Source organism: Suncus etruscus, chromosome 10 (genome assembly GCF_024139225.1).
Source record: "Suncus etruscus isolate mSunEtr1 chromosome 10, mSunEtr1.pri.cur, whole genome shotgun sequence".
NCBI lineage: Eukaryota > Metazoa > Chordata > Mammalia > Eulipotyphla > Soricidae > Suncus > Suncus etruscus.
Genome location: NC_064857.1, coordinates 99,936,578 through 99,963,025, shown reverse-complemented (window position 1 = coordinate 99,963,025; position 26,448 = coordinate 99,936,578). Strand labels below are relative to the sequence as shown.

Sequence of the window (26,448 nt, the reverse complement as noted above, 5' to 3'; positions counted from 1 at the left end):
AAAGAATGTGTGTAGTATGATGATCACTGTGGAGAAAAATGATTATGGTAGATGTTACTGACCAAGATGGAGATGAGTGAGGTCCCAAGAGGTCAATTCTCAGGACTTGCCTCAAATGTTGGCAGAAAAGGTGTCCAAAGTTGTCTCAACTTTTTTTTTGAAATCCTGTTTTTTTTTTTTTAAATATCTTTCTTTAAGCACCACAGTTACAAACATGATTGTTGTTGGTTTCAGTCATGAAAAGAATACCTCCCTTCACCAGTGCAACATTCCCACCACCAATGCCCCTCATCTGTCTCCTCCCTCACCCCCTGCCTGTATTTGAGACAGGCATTCTACTTCTCTCACTCATTATCATTGTCATGATAGTTGTTAGTGTAGCTATTTTTCTAACTATATTCACCACTCTTTGTGGTGAGCTTCATATCATGAGCTGGTCCTTCTAACCTTCATCTCTGTTGTCTCTGGGCATTATTACAATAATGTATTTTATAGATCTATGGGTCTATAACCCATAGATTAGTGATATTATTCTGTGTCTTTCTCTCTCTGACTTATTTCACTCAGCATAATAGTTTCCATGTGCATCATGTATAGGAAAATTTCATGACTTCATGACTTCATAACTCCCGATGGCTGCATAATATTCCATTGTGTATATGTACTGCAGTTTCTTTAGCCATTCATCTGTTGAAGGGCATTTGGGTTCTTTCCAGATTCTGGCTATTGTAAATAGCGCTGCAATAAATAAAGATGTGAGGAAGGTATTTTTGTACTGTTTTTGTGTTCCTAGGAATGGTATAGCTGGAGCATATGGTAGCTCAATTTCCAGTTTTTTGAGGAATCTCCATATTGTTTTCCATAAGGGCTGAACTAGAAGGCATTCCCACCAGCAGTGAATGAAAGTTCTTTCTCTCCACGTCCCTGCCAGCACTGATTGTTCTTATTCTTTGTGATGTGTGCCAGTCTCTGTGGCATCAGATGGTGGTTTCTAATTGTTGTTTTGATTTGCACATCTCTGATGATTAGTGATGTGAAGCAATTTTTATGTGTCTTTTTGGCCATTTGTATTTCTTCTTTGAGAAATTGTCTGTTCATTTCTTCTCCCCATTTTTTGATGGGATTAGATTTATTTCTTTGTTAAGTTTTGTCAGAAACTTGTTAATCTTCGATATTAGCCCCTGATCTGACAGGTATTAGGTGAATAGTTTCTCCTATTCCTTGGGTGGCCTTTGTAACCTTGTCACTATTTTCTTTGAGGTGCAGAAGCTTCTCAGCTTAATATAGTCCCATCTATATTTTTCTTTATTAAGTTGTCTCTGATTCAGTACATAAATGAAATAATGAGTAAAGAGCAACTACATGAAGCCTAGACACAATCCTTCTAAGCTTTCTTTTAAATGGTTCTCATTAATCAGTCGCCTTTTAATGGTTTTGTTGCAAAATTGAATAATGGTTTTAGTAGAAGGTAAATATGCAAATACCTCTGTAAAGAACAGTAACATCTAAGTTGCTATTTCAGACCTATGTACTGATGTGAATTGTAATTATATACAAAGAGAGTAAATATGCCTTTATTTTTTTAGAAGGAATTCATTTTTATTTACTAAGGAACCCTCCATCCCAACAATTATTTTCTCACTGCATTTTAGAGAGACCTGGCTCGGTTCAGAACTAATGTTCTATAACACACTATTTTATATGCTATGTGAGAAAACACTTTTACTTTACTGTGTATCTTTTTTTTTTTTTTTTTTTTTTTTTAGTAAAGTAAGGTACATTTCTTTGCGTTTTTTTTTTTTTGTTTTGTTTCATTTTTTGGCTTTTTTTGGGGGGGGTCACAACCAGCGGTACTCAGGGGTTATTCCTGGCTCTGCACTCAGAAATCGCCCCCTGGCTGGCATGGGATATTATGTGGGATGCTGGGAATCGAAGCTGAGTCTTTCCTGTGTTGGCCGCATGCAAGGCAAATGCCCTACCTCTATGCTATTGCTCTGGCCCTGCAAGGTACATTGGGAACACGGGGATTGGGTCACACCCTGCAGCACTAAGGGGTTACTCCTGGCTCTACACTCAGTAATCACTCATGGCAGGCAGATACAGTTAACATTCATTAAGCATTTACTTTGTACCAAATACTTTTTTAAATACTTCACATTCAGTGATTCATTTAATGCATTCAACTCTACAAGCTACTGATAAACAACTGTTTTCTATAAGGTGAGACATTAAGCAGTATTTCCAAATCAGTGCTTTAAAATGGGCCAGTTAAATTGTCTTTCAATTTATCTCAGTGGATTCTTCTCAAATATGTAAATTATGACCACTTCCTTTTCAGTGTTTGTCTTGATAAGGGTAGTTAGTTTCCTTTGGTTGATGTTAATCATTTATTCTCATTGAATATACTCCTGGATTACAGTATTTATATTAGGGAAAACTTTATCAGTGCTATGATCCAATTCCAGTGTGATTTTAGTGATGCTGTTAGTGGACTGGTTTGTTATACAAGATATCTAATCTCAAAACACATTTGTCTTGTACATGTAAACAACGGAATACTATGCAGCTATTGGGAAAAATGAAGTCATAAAATTTTCCTATAGATGGATATACATGGGAACTCTTATGCTCAGTGAAATGAGTCAAAGGGAAAGAGATAGACACAAAATAGTCTCACTCATCTGTGATATTTAAGAAAAATAAAAGATAGTAAGATAATAATACCCAGAGACAATAGAGATGAGATTTTTAAAGGACCAGCCCATGATATGAAGCTTACCACAAAGATCAGTGAGTGCATTTAGAGAAATAACAACACAAACTACTATCATCATAATGGTAATCAGTGAAAGAAATAGAATGACTGTCTCAAAGGCAGGGAGTTTGGGGAAAATGACGATGGGAGGTATTGGTGGTGAGAAGGTTACAATATTGACTGAAACCCAACTACAAACATGTTTGTAATCATGGTGCTTAAATAAATATATTAATAAAAATATAAAATAAAATACACAGAGATCTTGGTTTATTTTAAAATGGACTTCAAGTATATTTCTGTTGTTTATGTTTAATTTATAACTGCTTCATTTATTTTTTCATCTATTTTAAAAATATATCTCGTGATTTATCCGATCAAAATCCTCTAGTGGTTTTTCAAGGCACTTAAAAGATTCAGTTCTAGCTAGTCCTGCCCCCCAGTTAGAGGGGGTTATATAAGGGAGGCACCAGGACCAAACAGGTGCAAGACTACTAAGTATTAGGCTAGATACAGAGGGAACAACATATTCTGGCAGCCCTAGGGGTGAGGGAAGAGCATATGGGAGGCAGGACAAAAACGGAGGTGTAGGGAGGACAAATTGGTGATGAAAATCCCCCCTGATTTTATGTAAATATGTACCTAAAATATTATTGTCAACAATATGTAAACCACTATGATCAAAATAAAAATTACATTTAAAAAAAAGATTCAGTTCTTTAACAGATTGGTATATGGAATATCTTACTTGGTCAATCTCTTCCTATTTGTTCTCTAGTTCCATCGTATGTAATGCTTCTCACTGCACTGTAGTTTTACTTAACTCTCTTGAACTGAAAACTTTCCCCTATTCTTATACATGAAGTGCTCCCAAATATTCTTACTTTACCCCCTTTTCTTCCACATTCATGGCCTCAGTTTTAAACTATTTTCCAAGAGAGATCTTGAGCATCTTTTTAAAAATGCTTCTTCCTCATTTTCCCCTATGTTCGTCTCCATTAATGATTGCTTTCTGATAGCACTTGTAACATTTGTATATACATGTTCACTCTCTCACTCTGTTGTAAGTTATTTAAGGGAAGAGACCACAAGTCTTGGTTATCATTGTGAGCTCTGTGATTAGCTCACCCATCTTATAGCAAGGTCTCGATACAATCTGTAAAAAGGAATGGCCCGAGAGATCAATTTTCAGTGCTACTATTTGGTTTGAGACCTCATTACAGAGAATTACGTAGCAGCCTTTTAAACTAGAAGATCTCTTCAGTTCCTTTACATTTCCAATTCTGTTCTGCCAGATTGATTCTGCTATTTTTTTAAATACTACATTGATAAAAAGTAGTTCTTTCATCAAGATCCTAAAGTAGTTGCAGATTATCTAATGACTCTAGCCCAAATTCCTATGCTTGTGTTTTAAGATTCTCGATACCCATAATCTACTTTTCTTTTGTATACTAGTAGCGTTTGTTAGGCTGGTATCTTTCATAAGGACATTAGGATTTGTCCATGAAGAGTGACATAGAAAATACAGACTTAAGGAGAAGTTATTGAGAGTTTATGCTCATAAACTAAAGGAATGGCTGTAGGAAATAATAGGAGGGAATAAGCTGTAAGATATTTCAAAAATAGAGCTGATGGTACTTAGTGATCTGAAGTTTATGAATGAATAAATAGATGTATTACAATTCACTGAGATCAGGGAGATGTAGGAAGGTGAAAAGGTAGCTAGAGTTAGGTCTGTCTCACAGAGAAATGAGGTTAGAAAAGTATACTTAGTTTTGGATGCTATACATCCAAAACATACATTCTATATGCTATATATGCATATACATATATACATATGCATACATATATATGTATGCACATATATGTATATCCATATATACATGTATATATACATATGTATATATTTATTCTATACATTCTAAATGCTATACATTTAGAAGTAAAGTGGTTATTTGAAAATATGGACTTGAAATTTAGGAGAAAAATATTGCCTGGAATCATCATATAAAAACAGTGGAAGTAATATATTTGGGTGAAAATACATTTGGGAAAATGTGAAATTTTTTTTTGTTTTGTTTTGTTTTTGGGTCACACCCAGCAGCACTCAGGAGTTACTCCTGGCTTTGTGCTCAGAAGTTGCTCCTGGCAGGCTTGGGGGACAATTTGGGATGCTAGGATTTGAAACATTGTCCATCCTGTGTTGAGCACATTGGAGGCAAATGCCTTGCTGTGCTATTGCTCAGGCCCCAATGTGTAAAAATTTTGATGTAGAAACCTTGAAAGGTGGAATGTGAGGAAGTTATTAACATTAAGAACTGGGGACTGGAGAGATAGTACAGCAGCAGGGTGTTTGTCTTGCATGTGGCCAACCTGAGAGGAACCCAGCTTAATTCCTGGCTTTCCATATGGTCCCCCAGCCTGCTGAGAGCAAGTGCTGAGTGCAGAAGCCAGGAGTAGACCCTGAGTGCTGCTTGGTATGCCCAAAAACTAACCAATCAATCAATAAATAAAGTGTTTTATTGTTAAAAGGAACTATGAGGAGAGGGTAAGAATATACAAAAATTGGATTGAAGAGATAGTACAGTGGTTACAGTGCTTGCCTTGCATGTGGCCAATCTGGGTTTGATCTCTGACCCCCAAAATGGTTCCTTGAGTACTACTTGGAGCAAACTCTGAACATAGAGCTAAGAGTAAGATCTGAGCACCACTAGGTGCTCAAAACAAAATGAACAACACAATACTAATAAAGACTTTATCAAAGTAGACAGAAAAATGATGATATTAAAATTCCCAGAGAGAATGATCTACCTAGAATCAAGAGAGATTATTAGTGATCAACTCTACCTAATGCTTGAGAAAAACCATGAAAGATAAATATCAATTATTAAACATGGAAATGAGCAGGCCATGGTAATATGGGTTATCTGTGGGGCTGTGTGAACAGCAGTGAAATTGCTGTGAGTCGAGGAAGAGGTAAGAAATAGAGAAGCAAAACGATTTGATTAAAAAAAAAACACCAAAACAACCACATTGTTCTTTTTAAATACCAGGGAAATCTAACTCAAAAAAGTATTTCCGACAGGGTAGAAGAGCTATAGTGATACTTGACACTATTCCCATTCTTTCTGAACTAGAATTTGGCTTGTGCTATGTTCCATGTTGTGCTATTATCTTAAACCACAGAGTTTTAGAATGGTTTTATTAGGACCCATTTTATTAGGAGAAAGAAGTGTTTGCATGAGTAGCTTTAGTTTGGGAAAAGTAAATTAGGATGGTTACTCTGAGCTAACAGGAACGTTGAGCTTCTAAGATATTGATGACTCAGTGGGAGAGATCATTTGATGAGTTTGTATCTGTGTACATATATACAACTTGATGTTGGTTGTTTTCTTTTTCCCTCCACTAAATATATTTCAGCAAATCCAAATAGGAATTTTTCTGACTTCCTTTTGGTCTTTCAAAATGTATTTTACTCTTTTGGGGCCAGAGCTATAGAACAAGAGGCTAAGGTGCTTGCCTTGCATTGCAGCTGACTGGACTCAATCCCTAGCACACCATATGGTCCCCAAAGGCCTGCCAGGAATGATCCCTGAGGGCAGAACCAAGAGTAAGCCCTGAGCACCGCTTTGGTGTGACTCCTCTAGAAAAGATGCATATTAATTTTCTTAAATTATTAAGCCTTTTTAAAATATACTTAAAAATAACTTTATTTGTAAAAAAAGATTAGATTGTAGGAGAAAAAACTGATTACTTTTCTGCCTTTCCTCTATAGTTTTACCTCAGTGTTAATGTTTCAGTGGCATTAGATTCAGTTAAGTTTGTGTTACTCTTTGTTTCATTGTTTTTTGTTGATTTTTAGGTGCAAGATATGAATTCTTTAGAAGATAGAATTGATTGTTTCTGCCTTCATGTATTCCCTAGGGTTCTTGATGTATACCAGGTCTCATAATAAATATATATTGGCAGAAATTATGCGATATTTTTGTATTTTATTAAGAATAAAATTCATAGTCAAAACTATGATTAGGATGGAGAAGGAAAGGGAAAATATTGTGGATAGGTGGCCAGGATTTATTCTTGTTGTTTAATTGCAAGATAACTTTATTATACTCTTGTTTGTGTATACCTTTTAGCCACATATGAGCGAGAAGATCACAGAGTTAATGTAACTTAGAAAAGACTGTAGCAAATAAAGAAATGCCTAAGGAGAATGCTAACTTAATTCAAATTATCTTGGTTTCATCATCAGGAAGGCTATAAATTTCAATTCATATAACCTGAAATGGAAAAATGGAGGGGTTTCACCTTTATATCCTCAGTGGGGAAACAGGAAGAGAAAAAAATGTAAACTTACATTTCTTAAGTTAATCTGTGAGTGACAGCTGTAGCAGAGGGGCAGGAGGCAATACTGTGGCTGCTAGCATGGGCTACTGCAATTATATACCTGCATTAGTCCCTTGGTGCAAATGTAAACTGACTAAAACATAAGTCACATAAGGTGTTTTTCTAGAGTATTATTATTATGCCTTACATGGACATGTTTTATAAATGAAAGACTAGGTCATCAGTAGATTTATTTCACCCAACCGCATTGAGATTGGCCAAAGCAGACTAAAAGTTATTACTGACCAGCACTATTATAAAATGGGAAAAAAAATCCCCTTACTGTTAAAACTTTATTAATTAGATAGTCCAAACTTCAAACATGGAGTATAACTATAAAGTGGCATTTATTATCTGCCACCAATTAAAGTTGTATGCTGTAAAAATAATCGGCTTCCACAAAACAAACATACACATGGATTGAGTTTCACTTGGAATTTCCTCTGGCTGGCTGAATGTTTGCCAAGTGCTTTGTAAATGGCTGCATGCAAAAATTCAGTAGACTTGGTTTTCCTCATATTTATGAAGTGCTTATTGACTTAAATGAGAGTTTTATTTCCTTTAGAGGGCGTAATTTGACTTTATGGCCCACTATAGTTACTATAATTTAACATAAAAAATAAAAGCTAATAGTTTGGTCTACAGGATGCTCTGTAGAATGTATTTTTATTTAACAATGCTTATTTATTCTACATATATTTATGAAATGATTATGGTCCAGACACTGTGCAATGGGAATAGGAAGATGGTGAATATGAGTGGTCCTGTCCTTACAGAACTCACATTACCCAAACCCTGTCAACTCTTTCTCTGCTGATTTTCTGTTCTCATTCACACACACATTCAAGGAATGATCAGGATATAAGTGTTTCAGTTTTAACTTTGACCATTGAAATTCTTTTTATGAAAAAGTTGTTTTTGCTTTATTTACAATACAAATGTGTTCTCAGAATCTATACAATCAGCTTGTAAAATCCTCACTTTTAGGTGAAGAAAGTAAGTCCTAATCATTCACCTAAAGTCAATAAGTATTTCATTTTAGTAACTATGTAAATATTCTTTAAATTTTTATACTTTTCCTACAAGTTCAACATATAGCATGTGTAAAAAATTTATACCAAATATATTTCATATAAAATTGACTTTCATAATGTCACCAGCATATATTTGATATCTGTAAATTGGTTATCCACTCACTGTAACTATAAATATTAATTACATCACCAATTTATTAGAAGTATAGAAGATTGTTTTTTTGTTGTTGTTCCTGACTGCTACTTAAATTTCTTTCCCTTAGAAGTACCAAGACAAGTTTTTACAGGAGCTTTATTTTCTCTATCTAGTATGGGAAAAGAACTTTTAGGAAACAGACTATTATAATAGTTTTGGTATACCTTTTTTTTTGTGTGTGTGTACTTTTTAGTTTGAGTACTCACGTCCCAGACTGATTAACTGAAAGTCTTTACTGTCACTCTTTGCACCTAGTTGTTATATTAACGAATCATAACCCTTATCTTGCATAAACAATTCCTTTTTTCTTTGTTGGAGGAAATTTAGACTATTCAATATAAATGATGTTATAAATCATAACCATACACTGTTATAAGCAGAAGATTCCTAAAATGAGCTATGATTTTATTTCCTTTGGAATATTAGTAGGTAGCCTCTCTCTTTTCTATTGGGGGGAGGGACATACCTGATATTATTCAGGGCTTACTTATGTTTTTGGGCCCAGGAGTCACTCATGGTGGGCTTGGGATTAAATTTGGGTTGAGCCAGTACCAGCAAGTGTCTTATCCACAACAATCTCTCTGGCCTCTTTACCTAAACAGTTACCATACCTTACTCTAGTTTTAGTGTTACTTATTTATTTTCATAGATAAAAAAAGGTTTGTGTTAAGTATAAAACCTTTAAAACATATTTACATGAATCAATGTATTTTAGTTATGACAATATGAAATACTAGGCTTGGGAGGAAGCTTATCAATTTTTTTTAGTCTATCTTATTTTGCAGATTCAGAAAGATTGAATCATCATAAAAATCAAGTTGAGGAGCTGAGAGGAGATTCTTATTCCTAGTCAATGTTTATCTTTTTATTCTATTAATGCAACCAGGATATTGCTATTCACCCCCGCATATACACACAACTATTCTTAGTTTACATGCTATGAATTACTTGCTATCCTCCTCACCAAAAAGTGCCTTTAAGTGTATCATAGAACTTTAATAATGAGACAGGTTTTGGGATTTTTTTTTTTTGCTTTGTGTTTTGGAATTCTTTAGAACAAAAATCCAAAATTCAAATGTTTGTATATGAATCTACAAGAGAATTTAAGTATCAGTAGATTACTTTCAATGTGATCACTAGGTTTACTAGATCAGTGTGACTTGTGCTCTGGCTGGACAAATAAGTTGAAATTGGCTGAAAAAGTCTATGATTTTGGTTACTTACGTACCCCAAGCACTGTTTGGCATGCATGTACATAAACCTGTGTACTTGTGTGAATAAAAACATTCAAATAATCATATATCTAGAATCTTAAGGAATTTCATTAGGAGGTTTAGCAATAACTAATGATTAATCTAAAAGACATCATAAATACATGCTTTTGAGAATAGATGTTTTTAAGTTATATGTACATGAAAATGAGCAGTATCATAATTTAAACGTACTAGAGAAATACTGCTATTTCAAAATGATATGATGACTTTGGCCTCTGATTTTTATGGTTCAAAAGAATTTCGAAATTTATTTTTCTTAGCTGTTGGCAAACTTTTCTACTGATATAGTGTGCCATATTTCTGATATGAACTGATGGCTTATAATATTGAACTGGAATCACTGTCTTTTTATTCATTACAAACATTGACTTCTATCATTATGGCTAAGTAGAATCAGTTGTCTTGAACAATTTGGCAATAGGTATAATCCTTCTAGCAAATTCAACTGACTATCTAATTATTTTGCTTAATATCTAAAAAGCTATTGTATTTTTAAATTGCATTCTTAAACTGTGTAGCATAGCATGTAACACATTTTGCATCACATTAAGTATGTGACCTAATTTTCAAGTGCTAGTTATTATTTTTAACCTACTAACACTTGTTTTTTAGCTTGCTTATGAGTTTATTATTACAAAAAGGTTAAGTCATCAGAATTCAAAAATTTCAATATTGGCTTTTAATTAATTTCAAGGCTAGGTGTTGCTTTCAAGTATAATTTGATATGGAAAAAGAATATTGCTGCAAGTATTGAATTAGAAGTTAACTGGAAATGTTTTTCTCCCTTCTGGCTGTTGCTTCCTCTCTGTTCTTCACTACTGAGCTTTATTAAAAGACAATCTGTTCCTGGTTCCACTTTCTTCCATTTTATTTCTTAATTACTACAGTCTGGCTTCTGTCCAGACTACCTCTTTCCTGATATTGCAGCAAGATCATTGGCACCTTCCTAACTTCCATATTCAGTGTATCATTTCTGCCATTCTTCTTTGACTTTTTCTTTCTTTTCTTTTTGATTTTTGTTGTTTTGACTACATCTGACAGTGCTTAGGTATTACTCTGAGCTCTGTGCTCAAGAATTACTTCTGGTGGGCTCTGCAGATCACCTGGGATGCCAGGTATCAGACCTGGGCTGGTCTCATGTAAGGCTAACTCCCTATCCTCTGTACTATCACTCTGGCCCCCTCTCTTTTGGGATTTTCTGAAACATCTGATATTACTGGTCATTCCTTATTTCTCTTCTAAAAAGCATAAACTTTTTTGGCTTCTGGTTGACCATTCCCAGTCTTTTCACACTGCCCTTCTCAGCCTTTTCATAGTCTCCTCTTCCTCTCACAGGAGAAATATGACTTGATAACTTACTTGATACTCCTTTATAAACACAACTGAAAAGTTGAGCATATAAAGGAATTAAAAATATAATTTTAGGGGCTGGAGAGATAGCATGGAGGTCGGGCATTTACCTTGCATGCAGAAGGCCGGTGGTTTGAATCCTGGCATTTCATATGGTCCCTTGTGCCTGCCAGGGGTGATTTCTGAGCCCAGAGCCCCTGAGCCAATAGCCCCTGAGCACTGCCAGGTATGACCCAAGTGCAGGTACACAGGTTCTCTTGCATCCTCTACGGTCCCCTGAGCCCTGCCAGGAATGATCAATGAGCCAGGAATAAGACCTGAGCACCAATGGAGGTGGCCCCAAAACAAAAATAATTTTATTCACGATATTGGGTTTAGAAAATAATTTTCTTTATATTCTTTAGAATTTACAGTTTCTTTTCTTCAAGTCTCATTCTTTTCTTTCTTTCTTTCTTTCTTTCTTTCTTTCTTTTTTTTTTTTTTTGTTTTGGGTCACATCCAGCAGTGCTCAGGGGTTATTCCTGGCTCTGCACTCAGAAATTGCTCCTAGGAGGCACAGTGGACCAAATGGGATGCTGGAATTCAAACCACCATCTGTCCTGGATTAGCTGAGTGCAAGGCAAATGCCCTACTGCTATGCTATCTCTCCTTCCTCTCAAGTCTCATTTTTAAGAATGAATTGTATTAACTTTGTTAAATTTATGTTGGAATTTCCTTCCTTCCTTCCTTCCTTCCTTCCTTCCTTCCTTCCTTCCTTCCTTCCTTCCTTCCTTCCTTCCTTCCTTCCTTCCTTCCTTCCTTCCTTCCTTCCTTCCTTCCTTCCTTTCGTTCTTCTTTCATTCTCCTCCCTCCCTCCCTCCCTCCCTCTCTCTCTCCCTCCCTCCCTCTCTCTCTCTCTCTCTCTTTCTTTCTTTCTTTCTTTCTTTCTTTCTTTCTTTCTTTCTTTCTTTCTTTCTTTCTTTCTTTCTTTCTTTCTTTCTTTCTTTCTTTCTTTCTTTCTTTCTTTCTTTCTTTCTTTCGTTCTTTCTTTCATTTGATGGGGCTCAGGGTTTCTACTGGCTCTGTGCTCAGAAATTGATCCGGTACCCTTGGGGGACCATATGGGATGCCGGGGATCAAACCTGGGTCCTCTCAGGTTGGCCATGTGCAAGGCAAATGTCCTCCTTCTGTGCTCTTACTCTGGCTTCTATGTTAGGACTTTCAACAAAATTTAATAATTCCTGAAAGGAATCTGTCTTATTAGCTAATCTTAGGAATGATTAAGCTTTTTTATTTTATAACTCTATATAGCATGCTTCTACTAGCATTAGAGCACTTTATAATATTGCCAATAGCTTTCAGTATGAAAATACGTTTTAATGCTCAAAACTTTGAATACTAAAATGCATTTTTGAGACTTTCTTCAAATGGAGAATTTGGAAGTACTGTTAACTAAGAACATCCAATTACTCCATACACAACATTTCTAGAAATAATTATCTGCAGCTAAGTCTCTTTATTTGGTGAGAAATGTGCATATGCCTTAAAAAAAGTTAAAGCAACAGACTTTACAAGTAAATCATGTAGAATCAACTAAAGACTTACTTAGGCCAAAAATAGGCATCTATTTCCTAAGGAGCCTGAGTTATAAATCAGGTGAGCAGAGTTGGTAGAGAAGAGTGGTGAGTCTTTTTGTAAACTCTGGGCTTCTGAATGTTAATTTTAAGCTTCCCTTTAAAAAGGCCAGTGTTTGTAGAGCTTATTTTGTCAGCAATATCCTGTGTCGATGGTCAGGTCCTGTTTGATGTGTGCAGACGTATTAATCTGCCACAGCTCGCCCTCTCTGAGGCTGGGATAAATAGAGGCTCAAGCAGATGAAGAGGGATTAACTGTGTAGAGTGAGCAAACTCTTCAATCACTGCACCTGTGATTCTACAAAAGATTAGCTGCTGCTTTTACAAATATTGATTACTAATTTGCTACTCAGGATGGAGATGACATAACTTGTGCAGTTGCCGTGTGTAGTGAGCTACGCGAAGTATGCATCATTCATATGAATGGATTGGCCATAGGTATTCTAGAAACAGTAGCAGTTGCTAGGACTGTTAAGGTTAAGGTTGTGTTAGCGTATCAAAACTTCAGATTTTAGATTTCTAGAATAGTCATAAAATTTATTTCCTGAGTGGAATTTGGAATACCAGTTATAGCCTGCCAAATTAATTTTATGGATAATTTTACATGAATTAGTTTGATGGCACTAAGGTTGAAATAGTCAATATTTTTCTCTGTTTATATGTATTTTTTGGGGGGGCACACTCAGGGGTTACTCTTGGCTATGCACTTAGCAGTCGTTCCTGGCTTAGGGGACTATATGGGACACTGGGGGATCGAATCCCATCTCTTCCTGCCTACCCTGCTCTTTGATATCGTTAATCCTTTTAGTAGTTTCTTAAATTTAAAAGTAGTATCTTGTTTGTTTTCTTTGAATTTTAGCAATAGTTTTCTGTTCATTCTGGAAAGCCTCCTGAGTACATGTACATATGTTTATGTCCCACATGCTAATTTGGGCAGTGAGGATAAATAGTGGAAAAGACTGTGTAGTCTCCAAGCTTATGGAGCACACATTCTAGTGGAGGTGAAGAACTATGAGGAAAGGTAACAAATACTCATCTTTTCTCTGTTTATTGGTATTTATACTTATGAATTCCTTATTGCTCTCCTACCAAATTTATTTTTCTTACTGAATTGCAGCTTACTGTCTATTGTGACATTTATGTATATGTTGTTTCCCTTAAACACCCTTTAAAAGGGTCATCTTAGCAAAAATGAGTTATTTTTTAATTAAAAAATACTTTGTATTTGGACCACATGTGATGGTGATGCAGAGTTTATTCCTGACTCTGTACTCATCAGAGATCACTCCTGGTGGCACTTGGAATAATGTCTATGATCCATCAAATTGGATTGGTTTTGGGCAAGGTAAGCACCATACCAGCTGTACTATCTCTCCTGCCCTGTTCTTATCCAGATAGGGGATTATTTTTATTTTTTTTATTCATGTTTATTTATTTATTTTGTTTTTGGGCCACACCCGGTGATGCTCAGGGGTTACTTCTGGCTCTGTGCTCAGAAATTGCTCCTGGCTTGGGGGACCATATGGGACATTGGGGGATCAAACTGCTGTCTGTCCTAAGCAACTATTTACATTGCTTCAAGCTTCTCTGATATTTGAAGAACCAACCCCTTCTAGTGTGACAAAACTACAAATAAACTTCCTTTATTCACATGTGACTGAATAGCACTGCTGAAATGAAGTTGCATTAACTGTATCTTATTAGCAATTGTTTTATTCAATTTAATGTTTCATAAATTTCTTTTTTATACTGTTAATCTTGGGATATTTAATTGGAATCTGTATAGAATATACCTTTCTGTGTGAGGTTCTAGATTCACTTCCTGATAATACTCTCTCAAACTCTACTCGAAGTAGTGTAGTTGCTTTGGTGATAACAAGTCTTTCTGGGGATAGGATCTTACGGGACTCCCCCAGAACTGCTTTGGGAACGATATGATGCCAGGGGTCTAATTGAGGTTGCCACATGCAAGTAAAACACGTGGCACTACTCAGGACCTACGCCTGGCTGTAAGAATCTTAAGAATCACTTCTGGTTGGCTTGGGGGACCAGATGGGGTGCTGGCAATTAGCAGCCTTGCAAGGTAAAATCCCTACTTACTGTAATTTTGCTCCCACCCCCAAAACTAAGTGAGGTTCTAAAAATATTGTTAAACTATACAGTTTATTCAAAAATTGCTTGTCAGCATTTTAAGTAAATTTCTTTGATAATTGTTACACACATTTAAGTGTGAACTACTTCTTTCTGACCACTTGTTTAAAATTTACTGAAGCAGCTAAACTCATGAACAAATTTCTCTTAGTATTATAGAAACCACATGAGTGTCTTTCTCCCAGGTCAGTATTCCATATGTCTTTTAATAGTTGCTTTCCTCTCAAGTTAAGGGTCAGAAGAAGGATAAATTTATGACATGCTTTTATTGTCAGGTGTCAGGGAAAAGAAAACCATGCTATGTATTAGCTTTTCTAATACTAAATTTTAATACTTAGTTGTATAGGTTACAGTATTTTTTAATTCTTCTAGTGACCCATATGTTTGTTTTATTATCAGTTCCTACTGAAAAAGAAGACATGTTTATTCAAAAATTTTCTCAGCAACATGATGATAAGTCATTTCTTAAACTTTTATCAAGTTAGGACTTTACTGAGAATTCCTAATTTGTTTTTGAGTTAAGGTGATTGTCATCCGAGTGTATGTGCCTGAAAATCTATTGAACTTTATGAGTTTATATGTAAATCTATGAATAGAAAGATATCAACTTTATCCCCAGCTTGACAACTTGCTAGGGATTAGATATAGTTCTTGTTTGAATTAAAATAGTAAAAAGGCTGCTATTTCTTGCAGGGTACATATCTTTTCATTTGAGATTTGGTATTTACCAGGCTTTAATCAAGATAAATAGTATTTTTGGAAGGAACATCTGAAAAATATAAAGGATATTTTTCTAGGAATCTTATGATCTTATCATTGAGTTTAACAAAGCTCTTTGGAAGTGATGTTGTGGCTACCTGGTTTTACATTCTGTAGAATTGCTGAATTTTGTTTTGACAGTATTCTGTTAGCCCAAATGAATGATGTTATATAAAGGAACAATATCAAAGGTCTTTATTGTACTCAATGTCATACATTTTCGAGGACATGGAATCTACATGGGAATATTTCCCCCTCATTTCCATACTAGGAACTAGGAACTGTTTATTGTATGGTCTTCTCTGCGCAATGATCTGTGTTTATCTCATGGGTAATGAATCATCTGATTTATTATTTTTAACATCATGTTGACTATTATAAAAACGAAGGCTGAATTTTTGGATCCACTTCTATTTAATATGAATTCTAGTTGCCTAAGCTATGGGGTCATGTTAATACATGTGGGGTTACTAAAAATTGGCCACAGTAAAATGTTTCTGAATACTCAGTGTTCATTACAAATTTCTCCCATGAGAAAGGGCTGTAAGTGGAAAAAGTTTTAGGTGACCTAATATGAATGAGTTGGTAGTTTCATTTTACTTTGAGTTTCACTAGGACCCCTAGTTCTTTCTTGACTTTTTTTTTACTTTATATTTTGTGTTTTTCAGTTGAACAAAGGTTATTTAGAGAAAACTTGGAAGAATAGCACAAAGATTTCCCAGTATGTTTACCTAGATTCCCTTAACATTTTCTATTTTCTATTTTCTACGACTTTTTCTCTCTGTTTTTAGAAAATTATCTCCAATTTTCTTTTCCATTGTCTTACTACATGTGTCTGTAAAAATCAGAGTATAGCCAGGGATATGAGTTACTGTTAGATTACATGACTTCTACAACTGTGAGGTTCTGAGTTTGATCCCTTGCACTGTAAAAATCAAATCTTGTGAAATGCTTTACTAGGGGTGTATGTGACTAAATGAACATCAAAGATACTAGGCAAGAATGTGTTAAATTCATACCTGTATTGAAGAAAAAGACCAATAAAAATACTGTTGCATATGGAGACACGTTTGTGTGGTTTGTGAAAGAATGTTGGCATATTTTCTGGAGGATACTTTTGTCATCACAAAGGAAGATACTTTGAATGGCAAAGGGGAGAAATCAGGGATCTTTGACATAAATATAAAAAGTTGTGTTCTAAAATGGAAACATGGGGCTGGAGTGATAGCACAGCGATAGGGCATTTGCCTTGCACGAGGCTGACCCAGAACAGACCTGGGTTTCATTCCCAGCATCCCATATGGTCAGCACTCAGCAATTTCTGAGCGCATAGCCAGGAGTAACACCTGAGCATCATAGCAAAAATAAATAAATAAATGAATGAATAAATAAATAAATAAATAAAATGGAAACATGTAATAAATTCCAAAGCATGAAGAATGCTTGGTAATTTATTTGCTATAGAAATCTAGCCTACATTAGTAATCAGGTATTACCATTGACAGTTTTAATTCAGAAATGTTTACTTTGAAAGTATTTTAGTTATAACATAATTTTATATTTCATCACTTTAGGGTAAATATTTTCATAATTTAATCGTGTACCAGTAATAAGATACTCTTGGGAAATGAGTATCAAATTACACTTTTTTTGGTTGTGGGAGTGGGCTGCACCCAGTGGTACTCAGGACTTTCCTGGCTTTGTGCTCAGAGATCACTCCTGTGGTTTCTCATAGGACCCTTAATGGTACAGGGGAATGAACTGGGATCAGCTGCATGTAAGGCAAGTGCTTTTACACAACCTATACGTTGTCTCTGGCCCTAGAATGACAGTTGTTTATATACATGTTTTTTTAAGGCCAAATACAGCATATACTTTATTAGGTTCAGGGGTAGGGGCACATAGTGTGCAGGTAAGTCCCTGATGGCCCCCAACACTGGCAGGGCATGAGTAGTACTGTACCCGAAGGTGCTAGCATTGAGTCAGCTGGCCAATTTTGTTAGAATCACCTTGAATGATCCCTGAGCACTGTTTCAAGTAGGGCACCGATTCCCGGTGAGCCTAGCATCACTTTGAATAGATGGGTCACATCTAGAATGCTTGAGCTTATTCCTGACTCTGTGCTCCAGGATCACTCCTGTGGTTCTCTTGGGCCCATATGTGGTGCCAGAAAATGAACTGGGGTCAACTGCATAAAAGGCAAGCACCTTATTCCCAAATATATTTCCTTTTAGAAGGCATTTTAGCTGTATATTCTTATTTCAGGTACTTTAAATACAAGCTTATGATTAAATAACTAAAATTTTTACACAAAAAATAGGAAAATAAATGAATAGAAATTAACTTTAAAGTATTACAAGTTATAAATGTAATATCCTGGACAGAATATTTAAAAATTATAAAACTCACAACATAAAATAGCTAAAAAGTAACAAATTATTGCCCTTTGGTCTATCTGAAAATTAGGCATAGCTGAAAGAAAAGGAGTTATAAACTTCCCAGAATTATGTTCATTTCTTATATTAATACAGTTTCCCTGAGGAATCTGCACAGACGCCAGGATTCGAACCAACCACCTTAGGTCCTGGATCGGCTGCTTGCAAGGCAAATGCCGCTGTGCTATCTCTCTGGCCCCAGTTAATTTTAGATGTATCTGTTTTGTTTTGTTTTGGAGCCACAACTGACAATATTCAGGAGTGACTCCTGGCATGGTTGGAGTTGGCTATGTGCAAGGCTAATGCCCTAGTGCTGCTCTTGCTCCTGATTTCATATTTATCTTAATTATGATTTATATACATTCTTTTAGCCATTTTGTAATTGCCATTTGAATTTTATGTGTTTTGGTAAATTTCCATGGAAATTAATGACACAATTATGTGTTATTTTTTGGATTTAAAGTAGAAATTTTTTTATTTGTTTCTGAATTGACCTTCATATATCTTTTGGAACACACTTATTTGCAGCATGCAAATAACTGTTGTAATAGCTCTTATCTTCTTGAGCCTCAGATATAATTATTGGAGACATATAGGGACTCCTGTGAGGCTATGCAAATTTTCATTTCATGATGTAGAGTTATTAAAGGCAAACTGGAATGACCCTAATGGTTATTCTATTTTTTTATTTGGTAGCTTCCAAAGTGACTCCCCACATTAAAGAGACAGGGAGAAATTATCATATGGCAAACCTGTGAGATGCACCCTTTGATTTAGTGTGCTTCCCCCATGTCATTACATGTATGGGCCACTATATTAACATTTGAATTATATCCCCATGACTTCACCCTTTGGAGAATTCTATATCCATACTAATTGGGAGCTGACTGTCTTAGTATCTATGTCTGGTATGAACCTCTTTTAAAAAGAGAAAATATCATGGTAGCCTTAAAGGCTACGTGCTATAGTGTATTCATTGATTAAAGTAGTGAAGGAAAAAGTAAACTCTGTAAAAGGACTATACTAAAATAACATAATTAGTTGTCTTTAGTTACATTAGCCACTAGTTTCTTAAAAATTATTTTTAACGTACTCACTGAATACATAATAATTTTCATTTTGCCACTAAAATTATAAAAAGAATTGAGATTTGAAATATTTCATGCAGAGGAAAGAAATATTAGAATATGAAAACTAATGTATGTGCTCTTTTATATTTATATTTTCTTTCAGGCTAAGATTATAACTAGAATTTTAATTTTTGAAATGGCAGAAAGCAATCTTAAATTAGAGTTAGATGAAATTATTGGTTGTTCTATCAAAATATATGGTAACTAATTTTTATATTTGATATCTTGTGAGTTGACACTATCTTGTATCTTGACTATTTGCTAATGCAAGTGAGTATATTTCATGAAATCCTAGAATTTGGAGGGCTTTAGAATTTATGTCACCTTATTTTTAATTTTTTTATCTGAGGAAATTGATACTAAGGTTTAGAACTAGAATTATAGACTCATAGTGTAAGTCAGTATCAGTGTAAAACTAACTTTCAGGGTTTTGCTGTACCAACTAGACCCATTTTCTTTAATATTTTTGGCCAAAATTAGACTTCTATTATTAGGGTATAGTCATTTTTGGGGAGTACAGTCTTTTTATTTCATTTTATTTTGCATATACATTAGTGAGTTTTTGCACTTAAAAAGCTGAAATAATAAGAAAAAATGTCATCACTCTGTGTCTTTGTATCTGCAACATGTTCTCAAGAACCAGGAAAATGTTATCTAAGTTTAAGTATGCGTGTGGTAAGGATAGTGTAATTAAATTACTTTGTGAAATGAAGTCTGAGTCAGTGTAGTTCTAGAGCCTGAAACTACCATATAGCTTCCCTCTCTTCTCTCTCTCCCTCCTCCCTCTCTCCACACTTCCTTCCTTCCTTCCTTCCTTTTTCTTCCTCCCTTCTCTCCTTCCCTACCTTTCTTTCTTCCTCCTTCCTTTCTTTTTCAACAATTGCCCTTTTGTTTGTTTTGTTTGGGGGACATACCTGGCAGTATTCAGGACTTATTCTTGGCTCTGCACTCAAGAATCACTCCTGATAACTTTGCAGAATGGGATGCTGGGGAAGGCAAGTGTAAGGCAAGTGCCCTACCTAGTATACTGTCACTCTGGCCCAACTGCTCTGTTAAAATTTATTTTTTATTTTATTTTAAGACTGTGGTTTTCAAAACTGTTATTACTGTGGTTTCATCCATTCAAATTCCAGCACCAAACCCTTCACCAGAGTATCCAGCTTCCTCCACCATCATCCCAGGGTTTCTTTCATTGCCCCTTTCCACTCTATTTTCCCCTGTTGTGAGCTTCCTACTGGAAACCATTCTTAATTTTTGTTTCCTTTATTCATCTGGTTTCCCCCACCAAATGTCTTTATACTGCACATAAGAAAGAGCTTTTTCTATGTCTGCCTGTCTCCTTCTGGCTAACTTTACTCGCATGATACTCTCCAGATCCATCCAAGTAGCCTCTTCTAGAATGGTTTATTAAAGCTTACCACCCAAAGTACCCTTAATCCAGAAATGTCTATAAGATTTTGGACATCATTCAGAGAATGGAAACAGAAAGTATTTTGTGTCTTGTTGCAAAATAATGGTGCTTGAATACTGACAACTGAAAATATCATATACTTCATTTCTTATTAATACTATTGTGTGTGTGTGTGTGTGTGTGTGTGTGTGTGTGTGTGTGTGGTGTGAGGATTGAACTCAGAACTTTATACGTGTAAAGTATATGCTGTTACTGAGCTATATCTCCAGTCCCTGATGCTCACTTTTTTTGGGTTGCATATCTGGTGGTACTCATGGGTTTTTCCTAGCTCTGATCTCTGATCTCTCAGAGATTAGTCCTGATAATTTTTGGGAATCATAAGGGATGCCAGGGATTGAATTTGAATTAGCTGCATCAAGGCATGTGCCCCACCTGCTGTACTATTTCTTTGTCCTGATGCTTACCTCTTAATAAAATAAAACTAAAACTTAATTCAGACATTAAAACAACCACTAACAATAACTTTAATTGCTTAAGTTCATGCCTTGTATGTTTGAGTCCTTTTGACACCTAGCATTGCATGGCCCCCGGGTACCATCTGGTGTACCCTGGAGATCTACATCCCTGGACCTAGTAATATTGCAGTACCTGACCCAGACACATAACCATCAGGCCCACATAGCTCAGCTAAGAATCACTGAGTAACTTCTGGGTCCATGGGCACTTATGGAGAACCCCCCAAACCAATCAAGTGATGAAGGCAGGACAGTGGACTTTCAGAATGAAATGAGAAAATGAAATATTTTTTTATCCTTGGTAAGCATCTATCAGGTTTAGATGCTTAAAATAGAAGGTAACCAACCAATCAGCAGGTCGATACTCCAAGGAAATTGGTTTGTTTGTCAAACAGCAATGTTAGAGTGACATAGATTAATGAAGTTTTATATGTACAGTGTACGAAGGTAAGAAAGAAAGCCCCATATCCCATAGGAGACCATCAGTTTATGGAGTCGAGTATCCCAAAAATAGGTAAAAATTTTGCTTTAAAATATTTATAAAAATTATATATGCTTTATTGATACCAATTGAGTGGTACAACAAAAGATATTTTTAAAAGGGTTCATTGAAGCTCTAAAGCTCAGAGAAAGCAGTCACTTTTTGTAGTTCTGTGAGAACACTGGCTAACTAGACTGAAGGCAGTCTTTTTCTTATGGCTTCTTTCATTTCCAATAAAAGTGAAAAAAACTTCAGTTATACAAAAATGGAAGGAAAAATTTAATTAGTTGAGAAGAGTACTCATGTTCAAACTTTATAGTTAGGACTGAAGACAATTTTTTTTCATATAGTTTCTTTCTTTTCAAATAAAAGTGAAAAAAAATGTCTGCAGTTATACAAAAATGAAAGGAAAAATTTTACCAGTTGAGAAGAGTACTCATGTTGAAACTATATAAATGAATGCCAAGTAATAAAAACAACGCCAATAAAGATGAGTAAAGATTGAAGCCAGAGAGGTATCACAGTGGTAGGGTGTTTGCCTTGCATGCAGCTGTTCCAGAACAGCAAATCCGGCATCCCATATGGTCCCCTGTGCCTGCCAGGGGCGATTTCTAAGTGCAGAGCCAGGAGTAACCCCTGAGCGCCCGATAGGTCTGACCCCAAAACAAACAAACAAGAAAAGATGATTAAAGATGACTTCAAATTCAGTAAATGATGAGATTTAGCAGGTCAAGAGAGAAGTACAGAGTAACATCAGGCACTTGCCTTGCACACAGCTGACATGTGTATGATCCCTGGTACCAATATGGTCCCCTGAGCACAGAATCAAGAGTATACCCTGAACAAAGCCAGGTGTGGCCCAAATTCTACTCTTCAAAAAAATTTGATGAGATTCAGAAACCTATCAGGAATTTTGTATGATCTAGTTTGAACAAAGCAAAAGAACTGAATATATTAATATAGTAAAAGTTCTCTGCTAATTTATTAATGATAAAATTGTGATGACAATGCTGTAGATTCCTTTGAAATCAAGCATTTATTCATTGCAAGTGTTTTTGGTACTGGGATCTGACACCCTGCCTCACTCATGTGATTTATGAGCTTGATTACTGAATAATAACCCCAACTTTAGAAGTCTAACATTTAAACCAGTCATCAAAGTTGTATAGCAAAAAATAAAAAGGTCAATAAAAATTAGGTACTTATTTTAAAAGGAAGAAAAAAAGTCGCTTTTTTAGTTGTATACCACTGTGACTCGGAAATAATGTGTTGAGATGCCGGACAAAATTGTGAATTAATTTATTTGAAGTAGTTTTTAAAGAGAATCACAAAAAGGAAAAGATTGATTGAACCTCTTCCCCAGCTATTTTTTTTTTCCTTTTAACTATTCTTTTTTTTATCTGTCTCCCCTACCCTTATTTTATTTCTTTTTTTTTTGCTTTTTGGTTTTTCAGGCCACACTCATTTGATGCTCAGGGGTTACTCCTGGCTAAGTGCTCAGAAATTGCCCCTGGCTTGGGGGGAACATATGGGACTCTAGGGGATCGAACCTCGGTCCTTCCTTGGCTAGCGCTTGCAAGGCAGACACCTTACCTCTTAAGCCACCTCGCCGGCCTCGTCCCCTTATTTTATTTCTTTTTATTTATTTATTTATTTATCATTTATTTATTTATTTATTTTGTGGTTTTTGGGTCACACCCGGCAGTGCTCAGGGATTATTCCTGGCTCCATGCTCAGAAATTGCTCCTGGCAGGCACGGGGGACCATATGGGATGCCGGGATTTGAACTGATGACCTTCTGCATGATAGGCAAACGCCTTACCTCCATGCTATCTCTCCGGCCCCCCCTTATTTTATTTCTATTCAAAGTACTTGCAGTCTTTACTAGACCTTTCATCTGAGATAAGCATTCTGTGATCTGTTTTTTCATCACTTTCTCTCCTACATATAGTAATTGAACTGTCTGCCTCAACTTTCACATTGTATAAATGTGTTACACCTTCTTTTTCCAGTTATCCATTGACAAGCTTTTTGTTGGCATCTATAGTTTGTAAACAACACTGCAGTCGACATTAAGGTAGATACTACTTTTTGTATTGATGTTTTTCATACTCTTCAGATAAGATATCCCAAACCTGAATTGCTAGATCATATAGAAACTCTGTAATGTTTTTAAGAGTGATTTTACCAGTTAACATTCCTGCCAATTTTATTTTCCCAACACCCTCTTCAACACCTGTTATTGCTACTTCTAATGTGAGTTATTTGTCTGGGTGTGGGATGGCACCTCATTGTGGCAGTAAGGTGCATTTTCTCAGAGAGCAGTACCAGCAAGATTTCTTCATATGCCTATTGGTTATTTGTAGATCCCTTTTGTGGAAGTATTTGTTTTTTATCTTGTACCCATTTTTATTGGGTTCTTTGTGGGGGGGTTGTTATTGTTGATAAGGTTGTATAACTTCTTTATATTCCATAAATAAATATTCCATAAATAAATCTATATATTCCATAAATAAATAAATATGATGGGTGGAAACCATTTTTATTCTGTTTTTATTCTTTTGCTACGCAATAGCATTCTCATTTAATGGAGCCTCAATTGTTTACTTTTGTTTCTTTAGCTTTTAGGCTCAAGTCGCACCAAATATCTCCAATACTAATGTCATTGAATGTTTGGCCATGTGATCTTGGGTATATTTCATGGCTTCAGTCTAGCACGGAGAAACACTTGCTCTGTTTTGAATTTCTATTTTGTATATGGGATTCAAGAATACTCGAGGTTCCTCCTCATATATGCGATGCCAGATTTCCCTATCTTGTACATTTTTACTAAGACACTCTCCTGCTTCTCCTCCTTTCTTTCTCCTTCATCTTAGTATTCTTTTATATTGGTATATAATTGTATAGTAGGCTAAAAGTATTCATTTCTTTTCATGATAATTTAGTCTTCTTCTGATGTCAATAGTTTATTTTATATGCAGAGAGCATTAATTATGCCCTTGTGGAAGAGTGGAAGTGAGTAGGTCATGGAGCTACCTCTCCTTATCTAGTCATCAGGTAATTGATGCCTTCTGTGTCCAATTAAAGCTGCCTATTAGACTTTAAGATCCAAAAGTTGCCACTTCCTTCTGTGTATTCATGTGGTTCATAGTAGTCAGTGCTTAAGCATTTACATTTACACAGTTAACGTTCTTTTAACACTGTGGTACATTTTTGTCACTTACAGATTTTTTTTATAATATAATAAGTTATATTAAAATCCATAATGTTTGATTTCTCTTCATGAAATATAATGGCATCAATATGCTTCTTGCATATGGATTTATATGATTTTACGTGATTAGGACTTAAGAATTCTATTTACTAGTTAAATAGTTAAATTTTCACAGAAATGAAACTCTAGTCTTGTGTGGTTGGAGAAGTAACTAGTTTATTTTTAAGAAATGGTTTTGTATAATTTAGAATTTTATGTTTCTATATGATGCAATCTTTATACTGTTCATTTTGTCATTGTAACCTAGCTAATAAGAAAATGTTTTGGATGTGTTTTTTTTATGTCAAATCATATTATAGCCAATCTCTAATTCAGTTATTAACTGATGTGATTTTTTAAAAAAATGTAGTCTCCATGAAATTACAGTTATTCATGATTTGATTGTAAGTGTACAATGTCTCAACACTAATCACTTCATCAGTGTCTGCTTTTCTTTCCCTTTGCCTCTCACCCATCAGTCTTCCTCTATCAAGCACTGTTTTATTTAAATACACTTTTGCACTGTGGTTTACAGTATTGTTGCTGAGTGTACAGTACTCTTGCTGACAATTTTATGCATTATTTTTGTCTTGCATACAAAAATATAGTAAATAACATACTTTGATATTATATTGGTCATATTCTGAAAAACAAAGAGAAACAAGCATTTTGATCTCTTCAAATATTTATGCTAATTTCTATAAAATTTTATGAACATTTCAAAATTAGTGCTCTATTTTCAATACGTTTTAATGATGCTGTTTTGTGTTTACTGAGTAAAATTGTCCCACTAGGAACTGAAATTAGTGTTTTTGTTTTGAACTTTATTCCTAAGGAAAAATATCCTTGATTTTACAACTACTGAGATCCCCATGTTATTAAAGAAAGCAAGCCAGTTGTGAATTCTATGATGAATTTGTATATAATAAACTCCCCATCAAAGTAGCTCTTGAAATTATATTGAAATGATTTCCCCTGGATGTAGTCCATAGAAACTTTAATTACAAAGGTTATTTTTACAGGGCTCAAGTGATAATATAGTGGTAGGGTGCTTGCCTTGCATACCATCAACCCGGGTATGATTGCTGATATCTTAAATGGTCCCCTGAGACCTCTAAGAGTTATCCCTGAGTGCATATCCAGGAGTGATCCCTGAGCATAGCTGCATGTGGCTTTAAGAGGAGTAAGAGAGAAAATGCTTTTACTTTTTTTTCCTTTGTTTTTTGGGCCACACCCAGTGGTGCTCAGGGGTTATTCCTGGCTCTGCTCAAAAGTCGCTCCTGGCAGGCACAGGGGACCAAATGGGATGCTGGGATTCGAACCACCATTGGTCTTGGATCGCCCACTTGCAAGGCAAACACCCGAACCGCTGTGCTATCTCTCCAGCCCCCAAAGCTTTTACTTTTTAGCATTCTAGGAAAATGGTAAGGGTGTTTTTCCAAGTTAAGAAAAATATTAAGTACTCATGAATTTACTGCAGAAATTTTCATCTGTGGTCATGAGCATGTGATTTACAATTGGCTTAACTTTTGACTTAATCTTTAATTTTTTAGGTATTAACATTTGTTTATAATATTTCTATCAGATATCCTCTAGTTTTAGACCCTCAATAACTTAGGGAAACTTAAATTTTAAGATAGACATCTACAGAATTTCTCTAAGTACAACTAGAAAGAGAAGATAGGTTATAAACCCAAAGAAACAA

The 26,448-nt window shown here is 35.3% G+C and overlaps 1 protein-coding gene across 1 annotated transcript in view; it reads left to right on the top strand.

The window, feature by feature from the left end:
* The window catches only part of SKAP2 (src kinase associated phosphoprotein 2), a 193,115-nt gene that overhangs the window by 84,857 nt on the left and 81,810 nt on the right, over window positions 1-26,448 (top strand). The window lies entirely within an intron of this gene.